The following is a 13,852-nucleotide window of genomic DNA, read 5'->3' on the forward strand; positions in this document are numbered from 1 at the left end:
CCCTAATCCTAATGCCATAACAAGATTTACAGCGGTCACACACGTAAGCTTATATCACAGTTCAAAATTAATGTTTTAGAAGGGTATTATTTTTTCTAACATAATTAAGCACAATCAAAAGAACGTACATCAACTGCCCTAAGGTACTTATTTTTATCCTTATTAAACATAAACAAAATAAATTATCACAAAACAAAATACGATATAACCTAAACATGATGGCTTTACAAAGAACAAACTCTGGGGAAAGAAAATATAACAACAAAACCCAAAGAGGACATCTAGACCCACAAGTAGCCCCACCCCCATCAAATAAACATGCATAGTCCCCAATGCATTAGGCCGCTACAAAGCAAGAGAGTTAGGAACATACCTACTGCAACTTAGGTGTGTAGATCTAAAGTCAATCATACTAACACGAATTAACTTATATGAAAAAATAACAAGATACCTTTGGTTGCCTGCCAAGCAACGCTTGATTTAATGTTGCGATACGACGTGGGTACCTTGATTACTTATAATTCATTGAGGTAGCCAAAGGGTTTGCCTCCAGGGTCCTCAACACAACTTATCACCGAAACCACCCTCATGTCAGTCAACTGCTTCATGGTCCTAGGAACTTTGAATGTGACCTTCTCATTATTTAGTATGAATTTAAGCTTTCCTTTTTCCATATCTACAAATTCTCTACCCATGGCAAAAAATGGTCTCCATAAGATTATGGGCCTCTCAAAGTCAACTTCACAATCCAAGATAACAAAGTCAGTCGAAAAGATAAAATTTTCCACCATGACCATAACATCAAATGATAAGCCTACTAACTTTTTCACCGTTCAATCTACTATCAGTAAATGCATCATTGTCACCCAAGTCATACAATGCTTTAGCAAATCTAGATATCTCAATGGTGCACAAAATCGTGAAAGCTCTGGGATCACCTTTCTTTTGCTCCAGGGATTATGATATAATTGCACTAAAATAATATAACCAACCAACGTCGTTATAACCGATTTCTCTCTTCTTAGTTACCAAATACTTTATAAATTTTACATACCCATGCATCTTCTCAAGAGCTTCAAGAAGTGGGATATTCAAACTCAACTCTTTTAGTATAGCAATGAACTTTTTATACTTTCCTTTATTTTGTCTTCTTTTGCAACCTCTAGAAAAAAGTGGGGGAGACGTGGAATGGTCTTCACTACAAGCTCAACTTCCTTCCCCTTTTCTTTATCCTTATCAAAATGATTAGTATCACTCGTGTATTTTTATGATGAATCACCACTATTCATTAGTCATTAGCTTCTCAAGTTCCATTTCAGATGTCTCGTTAATATTAGCAACATCATTCCTAAATTCATCGACTACAGGAATGGGGGGATCAATGGTGGCCTTACTACTCTGAGTGGTGATAGCAAAATAGTGACTGTCATTCTTCATATTTGGCAAAGTGTTGCTCGGAAGAGTGCCCGATTGATGTTGATTTAACACGAACGACATTGGGCCAAATTGATGTTTAAACTATTTGATCGGAGTAGCATATGATTCTATCTTTTGGTTATGTCCTAAAATATCTGCTTTAATTACCTTAAGGCAACTCTCTTATCTTTCCAAAACATTGACTATCTTAGTGATCAATGCTTCCATACTTGACTCAGTGTCACAGCTCCCTGATGGAACATATGCATCATGCTTCTCCTTATAATCATACTTACACCTATAGTCACCATTTATCTATCTATTTTAATCCTTATATCTATGCCTATAGTAGTTCTAACATTGGTTCCCTTACCTCGAGTTCCAATTATCTTAGAGTAGATGATTGGCCTTTGGCTCGAAAACCTGCCAAATCTCTATCTAGGTGTTTTTCCTCTTCATCCACTTCAGAATCATATGACGTAGAAGCTTAACCTTGTATGCCCACATCATTCACCTTCTCAAAATTAATAGTTGCAAACTGTTTCATCAATAACCTAATCTTCGTCCTCAACTGTGCAACCTCCTGAGCTACTGAATCATCTACAACCCTTTTCTCTCTAGAAGTACCAATGTCATAAGTTCCAACACCTTACTTTGCCTCCCGAGTACATCACTCTCATTTGGTAAGAGAAATTTGGTCTAAGATTTTTTATGTTATATCCTAATGCAGGTTCATGAATACTCTACCAATAAAAGTATCCGCCATAGCTTTGGAACAGGTATTCAAGGCATAATAGAAAATCTCTAGCAGATTTCTCCTCAAAATTCTTTGATTAGGCACCATCATCAACTTCTTCTTAAAACAAAACCATGCCTCATAAATTTGTTCAGAATGTATTTGTATAAAGTTATATATCTCGTCCTTCATTTGCAGCATTTTGGAAAAAGAGAAAAAGTTTAAAAACTTCTTTCATAACTCGTTCAAAGTAGTAATGGAACCATGAGGTAGTTTCGCTAACCATAATGTTGCTACACCAGTTAGAGAGAATGAGAACATCTTGAGTCTCAATGCTTCCTGGTCCACCCAAGTATATTATATAAAATTTAAATCCTAACAAAATTTATGAGGTACATGTTTGCATCACTAGTCGGTAAGCCAGTAAACACATCTTTTAGATTTAGTAACAGGATCATAGCATAAGTAAGGTCGAACTTCACCCCTTGGGGAAACTCAGGATGAATGATGGCTCCTCTCTCGATAGGCTCTACATACCCCATATCATTATTTGGGTCTTCATAGGCTGGAAAAAACTAAAAAAGGAAGTAATAGAGCTCTATCTCTTCTACCTCTATTGAGTTCTGCTCGACGATCAGCTTCATGACTCTATCTTGCTCTTTCTTCCTCCTTAATTGCATTCTGGGAAGCCTCATTATCCCTCCTTGAATTCACTTCTACTAATAACCGTGTAGTGTTTCTATAACTATCTTTTGAGCATGTGGAGGTTGGGGAGACAAGTCTAGTGGATCATCTTGAAGCCTCTTATAATGATCTTTACAATTGTGATTTGATATCGTACAATTCTATTACAGTATTCATTCTAAATCTAGATCAAATGGGATTAAGAGATTGCCTTGACTCCTATTAATGGGCATACACTGGCGTACACCCCAAGAAAAATAGAAAAGTAAAACCCAATAACCTCAACAACTTTAATTAATAAATCTGAATCTTTATTCCCCCGATAATTGCATCAAGATTTGATGTTGCCTAAACTATACCCTCCAAGAAGATACAATATGACTACTGTCAAATTATAATAACCCAAATAAATTGGGGTCGATCTCATGATGAATAGTTTGAATTTGTCTCTCGAGTTTGCTGAAGTTGTAGAAAATGCAGAAAAGTAAATGGGGGGAATTTGTAGTAAAAAGTAACAAGTCTAGAATGCTTTCAGTTGTAATCAATCTGAGATGAACACTAGGACTGTGGTCCCCTTTCTTTCTAACTCAATAGGTTTCTTGTTCTCAATTCGAATATATCACTATCCACAGATGCAAAATCTGACAAGCTAGATATTACCAACTATCTTATAAACGCTTTGATAAATCTCACTCTTTACCTTTTAAGTCTCAGAGTGTTGTCTTAATAACCCTTGTCGTTAACCCTAGTTTAACCATCACCCTTTGGGATCAACTTATTGGACAAAGGTTGATAGGCTCAAATTACTATTGTAATCTTCTTTTCCCAATCTCAATCTCTCTTGGAAAGATAATCATGAATGCCGGTGGCTTATCAACATTAACCACTGCTAAGGAAAAAATTAAACTAAAGAAGATCACAATGCAAGTGTAAATAATGACCTAGAATGTAATGCCTGTATTTTTTTCTTAGCTTGAAAATCATCTCAAGGATATGAAAACTTTTTTTGAAATAATAATTCATTCTTATACACAAGGTATTTATATAATTTTTACTTCCTATCACGTGGAAAATTAAATAAGCTTTCCATCGATATATAATTCGCCCAAATCCGACACCTGAGCAAAGAGTTAGATCCTTTTTAGTAAGACAGTGTTTGACCTGAGCCTTCAGCGCGTCACGAAGATAGATCAAATGGCAATTGTCAAATTATAGTATTGCTCCACGATACTGGCGCGTTACACCAAACTTCCAGGTCATAGACAAAGTGACAACACGATAGCTCCGTATTGCGCCACCATGCAATTTTTTAATTGTCAATTTCCAGTGACACGGTGTGATAACGCCGCGTAGTGCCAAGGGCCCAATTTGGGAAATTTTACTAAAAATTTAATGACGTGTCCAGGATTAAAAGGGTTAACTTCCTACCCCCATTTAAGCCCGTTAACATATGATTCAGCCATTTTTCACCTAAAATATATTAGTTTCTCTCAAGTTTATCTCAAGAACAAGCTAGGGTTTCTATTGGGGATTCAAATTCAAGAAGGTTTCACCATCAATCTTCATGAAATCATGATCTAAGGTATGTGTAGTGTTCATCCACGGATCCCTTTCATTCGTGGAGTCCAAGAATCATGTTTTAAATAACCTATTGTGATTTGCTTGTTGTGATTTGATCATGTTCATGTTGATAGTTGTTATTTATGTTTCAAGATGGTGTCTTGATGACTTTCCATGAAGTATGTGAGTTTGTTGATTGAAAACCTATTAGTTTGGGTAGTTTTAGATTCTTAAATTGATGAGTTCACATATGCTATAAAGTGTGCATGTAAGGTGTTTGATAAAATTCCTAGAATGATAGAATCATATTCCTTATGACTCAATAGTATCTAAATGACAAGTCCATGCTAACCCTTATGATGCAACACAATTTTCATGCTCTTGTTGTGTATTGACTATTGTGTTATGCAACTTTCATGATATTGAAATCATGCAAGTATGCACATGTTATATGCATTCCCTTCCATAATCAAGACTATGATAACCATGTGAAGCATGAAATCCCTTATTTATGGCATTATGAATTATGAACTCTATTCCTATGATCAAGAAGTATCGTGGATTATTGGTGTTAGTCATGTATTCAGGAATGTCATGCCTTGTCAGTTTCCTTCTATCGAGTCCTAGGGGTACTTATACCTAAAATATTAGTTGTGTGCCTAGATCCATGTCACGTTTTCACGATACTCTCAGTCAAGCTATGAACTCTTAGACTTCAGATAGTTTTATGACTCAGGAAAAATCTCTATGATCTCATGACTCAGTCAGTTGTCAAATATCAGTAGTATTCCGTCAGCCACAGAAATTCAGTAACTCAGTCGATGCTCAGTTCAATTCAGTTCAGTAAATCATGTTCAGTGTCTATTTAGATGGGAATATAAATTAGCACCGAGTGAACCCAAAGATGGGGACTCACCTGTTATACGAGGGTGTGATTCCTAGAAGCAATCCTTGCATTCCAGAACTATATAGCCAGCATAGGTTGAGACATGCTAGTCTGCTATATGAGGGTAAATGAGGTGGCTTAACCTGTTATGGGAGGGTTCCTACCGTTCTCGCTAGAGTTATCTGTTATATGAGGGTTACTCTCATGTTGTCCTTACCAGTGGCGAGATTAGACCCCAGCTCAGCTATTATAAAGATGCATATAATAATTAAATTCAACATCTTTTGAATATGTAAAGATGGAGAATTGATTTAATTAAACCTAACATTTACCTAAGAAAATTCTCAAAGTCGATTGATATTCATCTACCACCTGTAAACTAACAAAATAATATAATGATAGAGATATGAAAACAATACAATTAAATCTAACCTTTACACAAAATTTTTCTCAAAGCCGACGGACATTCATCTACCACCTATAAACTACAACAAAATAATACGATAATAGATATATCAAAACAATATCTAAAACCAACCTTTACATAAAAAAAATTCTCAAATCAGAGATATCAAAATAATATAATTAAATTTAATCTTTATCTAAAAAAAAATCTCAAAACCAGTCGATATTTATCTACCAGCTATAAACTATAACAAAACAATACGATAAAAGAGATATCAAAACAATACAATTAAACCTAATATTTACATACAAAAATTCCTCAAAGTTGATCAACATTCATCTACAACCTGTAAACTATCATTTACGACCTGTAAACTACCACAAAATAATACACTAATAGAGATACTAAAATAATACAGTTTAATATAACCTCTACTTAAAAAAATTCTTTAAAGCCGACCGACATTCATCGACTACCTGTAAATTAAAATAAAACAATATGATAATGATCGCAAAACTCCAGTCTCCACTGAAAATAATTTTTGCCTAAGAGAAATTTTGACCCTAAAGGACGACTTGAATTAAAACAAAATAAAAAAATATAGTAGAAGTAGAAACAGTATTTTTAATCAAAAGACGAATTTACAAAAATAAAAATCTTCATAAATCAATCAAATAAACTTGAATACACTTGAAGCACAAAAAATCACTGGGGTTGTGGTATTTCTTCGTGTAAATATAAGGTAGAATAGCCTATTTATTTTAGAATTCTAATTATGGTATATTAAAGATAAGGAAGGGAAAATGATTTGTCTTTACTAAAAATGCTAAAGAAATTGTATACTGAAACAAATTATACTACTATCACACATCCCTATTAAAATAAGGAAAAAAATTGATTTACCTTAACTAAAAAACAGTACACGTAATTTATAATTTTTTCAAAAATATAAATTATTAATATTTATGTATAAATACTAAAAATATTAAAGAAATTTTATACCTAGACAAATTATACTGCTATCACACATCCCTATCAAAATAAGGAAAGAAAATTAATTTACCTTAACTAAGAAGCAGTACACGTAATTTATAATTTTTCCAAAAATATAAATTATTTGCATTTACTTCTACGATTGTATTTATTTGCCAAATATAAGGTACTATAATTAGGACTCTTTTAATAATGGTGATTTTTTATTTTTATTTTATACCTAGACAAATTATACTACTATCACACATCCCTATTAAAATAAGAAAAGAAAATTGATTTACCTTAACTAAGAAATAGTACACATAATTTATAATTTTTCCAAAAATATAAATTATTAGTATTTACTTCTACGATTGTATTTATTTGCCAAATATAACGTTCTATAATTAGGACTCTTTTAATAATGGTGATTTTTTATTTTTCCAAAAATAAATACTATTAGTATTTATGTATAATTGTAATTTTAAAAAATAGTAAAAAGACGATTTTGTCTAAAGGGGAGTGTTTTAATGAAGGGTAAAAAGTTCAAATCATTTTTCTAAGGGTGTTCACACTTTTAATATATTATAGATATAGATATAGATATAGATATAGATATAGATTATAGATTATAGAGTATAGATATAAATTATAGATATAGATATAGATTATAGATATGTTATTAAAATTATTTTTTTATGTATATATAATAGATTCGAACGTGCTTCTATTAGTCTTTCTTCAAATTTGCTCTCACATTTAACTCTTCTTTCCTTCTAGGCATTATCTTTCTTGTCTCTAACTCGGGTTTTACATTTATTATATCAATGAATATAGTGATGAACTTTAGTGGATTTTTTTGGTAAATTCTGATCTTTATCTGTTTTATTTAATTGTACCTGATTTATTTTTCATTTCTCAAAGTTTTGATATCTAGCACAACATCTTTATTTTATGTAATCTATACCCCCATACATGCTAATGTCATTGTTATTTGGATGAAAAAAATTGGGTGACTCAAATTTATCAACCTGGACTTGTTAAAAAGTTATTGAAATGTTTTTATGATTTAACAGATTCATGCATCTACTTAAATCAGATATTATATGAATTGTCCTCTTTTCTTGTGACAGGATTAACTCTTTATCACTGTCTCAAATAAGTTTGATCAAATAGTGTATTTATGTTGGTCTTATGAGTTAAGTGGTAGTGGGTAACATTAGTTTGTATAACAAGTGGGTGCAAGGTAACTCATGTGTTCTCCTGTACTTAGGTAGTATTCAAATGAGTATCATTATGAGTTAGTTAAGAATTGAATTATTTATTAATTACCTTGGTGCTCTCGAATTAATGTCTTTGGGATCATGGATTGAATAGGTGGCGGATGCGTATTAAGATTGGAAGGTAAGGAGGAGAGTGGTGATTGGGAAGTGGTCAACAATTAAAAATTGATTTGTTATTCTTTAAGTGCATGTTTAATTTTGGATATTTATCTTGTGTAAACATGATTTAACCTGGATCAACCAATGATGCTTATCAATACAAGTGGTTGTATCGATACTATTCTTGCTTACCAGTTCAGATTTCATAACTTGATGTGGATAAAGATCTTCAATAGCTTTCATTTTTTTTATTTCTATGAAGGAACCTGAGTCGTGTATATTGTCTTTGTCCTTTATAGCTCTTGTACTTGTTTATACTAGATCGTCGGGTAAAGGATTTTCTTGTATTTTTCCAATGAACATGTAGTAAGTTTTGGTAATACTTGAAGAAATTTATGATATTATTTCATGACTTCTGCATGGTTTCTAAATGGGTAGTAAGGGTTCTCCTATCTAGGTTGATTAGATTTTTTTTTCTAGGTTGATTAGATTAGGTTTCCACATGATGGGTAATGCCAAATACATAAACATGGCCTTTAACTTGGCCTCTATTCACATGTATAAACTCTAATTTTGGATGTACACAAGTAGACACTTAAACTTGTATAAAGTTTAACAAGTAGACACATGCGTTCTATTTGACATAATACACAAAAGACTCCATGTAAGACACAAGTTGACCATGTAGGATGCTTCATAGGACACATGTGTCTGCTTGTTCAACTTTTTGTAAGTTTAAGTGTCAACTTGTGTTCACCCAAAGATGGAGGGCATAGATAAAAGTTAAAGACAAGTTAAAGGACATATTTATGTATTATGCCTTCCACAAAATTATTTTATTTTTGAAGATCTCATGAAATTATTCTATTCGTGTAAATATCCCTAATCGCTGAATATATTCTTCTATTGGAGAATTCCCACGCATGATCTCTATACTCTACTTGTTATATCAGTACCTTTTTTTGTAATTGTAGTTAGCAAATTTACAATTCATTAATATCAACATATTTATGTGTTAATTTTTAAAATACAATTTACTGAAAAGCCAAATTTATGATACATAAAATGACATCATCAATACACTTTAAAACTAAAATATTTTATGCAAAAATATCAATTCCTAAGGCAAAATATTTTTTATTTTTAATGTTATTTTAATTTTTAAATATGGTCATAACAAGCTGAATTATTTTTAGTTAAATGACATGACAATCATGTATCATTTTGGATGCCAAAACTTTAACTTTTAATTGAGTTATTTTAAAAATGCTCCCCATTCTGAAACCAACAATACAGTGCCCATTTTTGACGTGCGTTAAAAGGCAACAAAGTTCACCTCATGATATCACAATACAATAAAGTGGAGTAGCCACAATTTTTTATGCTTTTATTTAATAATTTTTAATACTATAAAATATAATTTTATGATTTATTAACACAAAAATACTTTTGTGAATCATGAAAGTTGAAACAAATATTTCTTCAATTTGTATTTTTTTCTGTAAGAAAATTCGTGTAAATATATTTATTCATGTATCTTAAGGACTAAAGTAATGATTTATTAATAACTCAAGACTCGTATCAAAACAAAAGTTGTACTCTATTTGTCATAACATCAATTGTTGCGACTATTTTGATATAATAGACAGAATCAAAAATTAATTACAAAGATTTTTTTCTATTTTATGCTCCACACAGATCAATGTCCACAAATAATTTTTTTATGATAAAAGGTGAGTTTTAATGTTGTTTAATAGTTTTTCATATTTCGACAATCAAAAGTGGGTTGAAAATATATTATAAGTTATTTTCCCAGTTGAAGCTGAACATTGAACATTAAATTAGATTTAAATTTTTTATGACAAATTATTAATTTTCAAATAAAATAAATTATGTTTATGTCCAGATAATTCCTAAATATACTTATTCATTTATAGCAAGGGCCAACTTAAAATTTATTATTAAGGAATAAAATTAAAAAGAAAAAAGACCAATAACCATGACATTTCATAAGCAGAGTGAGAGAACTTAAATCCAATGAATTACACTAGATTATATGTATATATACTTCATTTATAAATGAATTTTCTCTAGATTTGTTTTGACCAATAAAGACCAATTTCTTAGGCAATTGAATCCTTTTTGCCAAATTACAAAAGGAGTGAATTCTCAACCATTTCTTTCTTTTTCTTTCACGATTCTTCTCTTTTTGGTGTTGTTTCAGAAATTTTAGTGATGATTTTTCTCTAAACTTCGTTTAAGTTTCGGCAAAGCAAGAAGTTTTCTCTGTTTTATTTTCTAAAACATTTTGATGTTTTATCTGCAATCTTTCAACCTTTTCGTTGTTTTTCCTTAAATGGCTTGTTTCTTCATTAATTAAATCAAAAAATTTTCTGCAGAGCAGCCATGAGTAGACATATAAATACGAGAGTAGTGCATTGAATTCAATTCCTTTTTCCTTTTCTGATGAAGGACAATAAGTATGTGATGGTAAGTTTGACTCTTTCAAATCTAATCTAGTTTTTTTATTTGTTTTTTTTTAGTTTATGAAAAATGGCCTAAGATACCTTTAAGTATGTAAAATGGTGCAAAAACGTCATATATTTATCTATTAGGCCTAAAATTCACCTACCTATGAGGCCTAAAATACCCTTTCCGCATACCTATAAGCCTATTTTTCCCTTTTATTTAGATAAATTACATGAAAATGTCATCCTTAAAACTTAATTACATAAATAATAATACTTTTCCAATATTACAAAACTAATTTTCTTTTTACATATATAGTCATTTAAAAAATTAGAAAAGATAATTATAATTCCTATTTTTATGCTATAACTAATTATCAATTCACCTTAATTTAAAAGGTATATTTTCAATCTTCAAATTAAAAGTAGAAAAGATAATTCCTGCTTTCAAACTTTTCTCTCTCTTATATTCAAAATTTAAATATTTTTAAATAAACTAAGTATTTCATTATTTGCTCGTATATGATATAATTTATAAAATAAATATTCGTGGTATATCTCATTATGTTGGAAGTACTTTTCTGGTTAAAAAATTATTTATTAAATATAAATATATATTTTTACTATTACATGTTATACACTTTTTTTATCCAAAATATACCATGTATGTTTATGGTATAAATATAATTTATATTGTATAAATATAATTTATATGGTATAAATATACCATATATTTTTATGATATAAATATAATTTTTATAATATATAAATGTACCATGAATTTTTATGGTATAAATATACCATATATTTTTATGGAGGCACCATGAAAACAGGCAATAAAAATGAAAAACATAAAATTTTGATATAGCATATAAAAAATGAATGAATAAAGGCTTCCATAAAAATAGGCAATAAATAAGAAATATGGAAATTCAGTTTATAATTATTTTTCTATATATTAGAATCTATTATAAAAGTAAATATTTTATATGTTATATCTGACAACCAACTAATACGGCTATGTATATGTAATATTTTTTAAAAAATGATTATTTATGTTGCTTTTCTATTCGTTTATCAGATCAATTTAGAATGACGAAAAACTGATATTGTGCACTATTTATTTGATTAATATTAATAAAAATGATAGAGATTTTATGTAGTCTAATAAGGATAAGTTGTGGTATTATATAATTTCTTCTTAAATAAAAGGGCAAAATAGCCCCAATAGGTACATAGAAAAGGCATTTTAGGCCCAATAGGTAGACAGGAAACAGAAAATTACATGGTATAACCCCAATAGTGGGTAGCTTTGGATTTTTTACCCCAATAAGAAAAGTCTTTACAGAGTAGCTTCCTTACTTTTTAAGTATAATACAAGTACAATTTTACCTCTCTCCACCTCAAAGATTTTAAACTTTCATGCTCATTTATCTCTCAAATTCTATTTTTATTTTTATTATTTTCACTTTTTTATTTTTTCCTTATTTATTTTCATGTTTTGATTCATTTGTCTCAACTTTTAATTTTTTCTCTTTTTTTATCTCAAACATTATCTATTTCTTCATTTCTTTTTTTCTTTTTTTTTTCATTTGTCTCACTCTTTATTTTTCTTTTATTTTTGGTTTTTATCATTTCTCTTTTTTTTCCTTATTTTTCTCAAACTTTATTTTTATTTTTTTCTCTCATTTTTGTTTTTCTCAATTTCTTAAATTTTTTTCTTTTTTCTTAATCTTTATTTTTTTCTTCTTTTTTTTTCTTAATTTTTTTTTATTTCTTTATTTTTTTTTGATCTTTTTCTTCTTTTTTCTCAGCTTCTATTATATTTTTCTAATAAAAAAATGAATAATACGCAAAGGGGTCTTTTTTTTTACATCAAAATAAATTTAACGGCATAAATTATTGTTAGGAAGTTCTTTGAGATAAGTTTTGCCTCTAAGGCAAAATTATAAAACAACTCATAAATTAAGGTACAATGTGGTAGTGTCAAGTTTTGCTTGTGGAGCATAAGTTGTTGTTTGAAAATCCTTGAGTTAAGTCTTACTTCTAAGGCAAAAGTTATAGAACATCTCAAAAATAAAAAAACAATAAGGTAGTGTCAACACTTGTCCATTTGGCGTAGCTTGTTCTTTTGAGGGGATCCTGGGTTATGTTTTATCTTAGAGGCAAGACTAATAGAGCATCACATAAATCAAGATACAATATGATATTGTCAACTCTTGTCCACGAGGCGTAACTTGTCGGCTAAGTCTTGCCTTTAAGGTAAGAGTTATAAAATATCTCATAAATCAAGATATAATGTGGTAGTGTCAACTCTTGCCCATAGAGCGTGACTTGTTGTTTGAAATTCCTTAGACTAATTCGATCCTCTAAGACAAGAGTTATAGAATATCTCACAAATCAAGACATAATGTAGTACTGTCAACTCTTGCCCATGAGGCATAACTTGTTGTTTAAAAGTCCTTGATCTATAAAACATCTCATAAATTAAGACACAATGTGGTAATGTCAAATCTTATCTGTGGAGCATAACTTGTTGTTTAAAAGTCCTTAGGCTAAGTTTTTTCTCTAAAGCAAGAGTTATAGAGCATCTCATAAATTAAAACGTAATGTGATAGTGTCAACTCTTACCCGTAAGGCGTAACTTGTTATTTGAAAGTCCTTGGGTTAAGTCTTGCCTCTAAGGCAAGAGTTATAGAATATCTCATAAATCAAAACACAATGCAGTAATGTCAACGCTTGCCCATGGGGCACAACTTTTTACTTGAAAGTCCTTGGTCTAAGTTTCGCCTCTAAGGGAAGAGTTATAAAATATCTCATAAATCAACACACAATGTGGTGTTGTCAAAACTTGTCCATGAGGCATAACTTGTTGTTTGATGGTCCTTAGGCTGAGTCTTACCTCTAAGATAAGAATTATAGAGCATTTCATAAGTAAAAAATATGATGTGCTAGTGTTGACTCTTGCCCAATATATATAATTTGTTTGAAAATTCTTGGGATAAGTCATGCCTCTAAGGCGAGAGTTTTAGGACATCTCATAAATAAAGACATAATGTGGTAGTGTCAACTCTTGCCCGTGGGATATAATTTGTTGTTTGAAAGTCCTTGGGCTAAGTTTTGCCTCTAAGGAAAAAATTGTAGAACATCTCATAAATGAAGACATAATGCGGTAGTGTCAACTCTTGCCCGTGGGACATAATTTGTAGTTTGAAACTCTTTGCGCTAAGTCTTGTCTATCAGGCAAGAGTTGTAGAACATCTCTTAAATGAAGACATAACGTGATAGTGTCAACTCTTGATCGTGGGGCATAATTTGTAGTTTGAAAGTCCTTGAGCTAAG

Source organism: Capsicum annuum, chromosome 6 (genome assembly GCF_002878395.1).
Source record: "Capsicum annuum cultivar UCD-10X-F1 chromosome 6, UCD10Xv1.1, whole genome shotgun sequence".
Classification (NCBI taxonomy): Eukaryota; Viridiplantae; Streptophyta; class Magnoliopsida; order Solanales; family Solanaceae; genus Capsicum; species Capsicum annuum.